Here is a 1,229-nt window from a genome sequence, read left to right on the forward strand (position 1 = left end):
AAAAATGTAGCACATACGCCCGCGCTGCTGTCTCCCCCACCACGTGGTGCGAGTGAGGGGTCCGATCCCTTTGTCTCAGTCTTTCAGTTCGCCCTACCTGCGCGCGCGCCTGACTGCCGCCTGCATCGCCGCTAGCAATGATACCCATGTCGATGGTTCATGTAGTGATTATTAAACAACCTACAACAATATCAAAGAATAATTTGGGTGACATAGTTACCAAATTATATATATATATATATATATATATATATATATATATATATATTTAAAAGCACATTGAATTAAAATTAATTTTGCTTACAATTACTAATTCAATTTTATAGACTATCAGTGTTATATTGTGTTATTGTATAACACCAAACAAGATGCATCATCATTACAGTCAAATTTTAAGTAAAAAAGGATCCTCAGTAAATATTGCAAACTCCACAAGCAAGTGATAAAACCTAAGTTTAACAAATGTTTGTAGATTATATGTACAGTATATGGTTGCATCCCGCTCATGTATATTTGTATAAACGATACATTTCTTTTATAAAATCAATGAATCAAAGAGTTTGCAATGTTAAAGGTATTTTTCTAAAAGCCCATCCATCAATAATAAACATAATAATAAATATTATTATCGTATCTGTATCTTATAATAGGAATATTTTGTTTTAGGCAAGAAAACCATCGAAAAATGTATTTGCCTCATTATGGCTAGTGACTCCCAGTACCTGTAGTCGTGGAACCTATGTATATGGACAGTGATTATTTCTTATTAAATAACAATATTAAATACAATCGTAATATAATTAATGAAAACAATTTTAATATTTTAATTAATTCTAGTTTGTGATATATTGCGGGTGATTTAGCTTTGGAATAACAATCTTTTTCCAAACGAAAACCATTAATCGATAATTTAAATAAAATGAGCACAATATAATATTATTTTTAATGAAAGTGCAATGTATAATAACATTGATAGAGAAGTGTCGTCTATGAAAATTAAAATAATTCTTTAGGCCTATATAAGACAAGTACTGAAGACTTTTTCTCATCAAATTAATATTGTCAATTTACTTATCAGTCTCTATTAAATAAAATTACATGTATCTCCGTGATTCACTGATAGATTTCACATAGTCATCCTCCTAATTTGTTTCCATTGGTGCACAATACACTTTTGTTACGGGAGATATAAGGTTGCTATGGTCAAATCAGCAGCCAGTGGGTGGTAA

Source organism: Galleria mellonella, unplaced genomic scaffold, assembly GCF_026898425.1.
Source record: "Galleria mellonella isolate WM207_F2 unplaced genomic scaffold, CSIRO_AGI_GalMel_v1 utg223, whole genome shotgun sequence".
In the NCBI taxonomy this organism is placed as follows: Eukaryota; Metazoa; Arthropoda; class Insecta; order Lepidoptera; family Pyralidae; genus Galleria; species Galleria mellonella.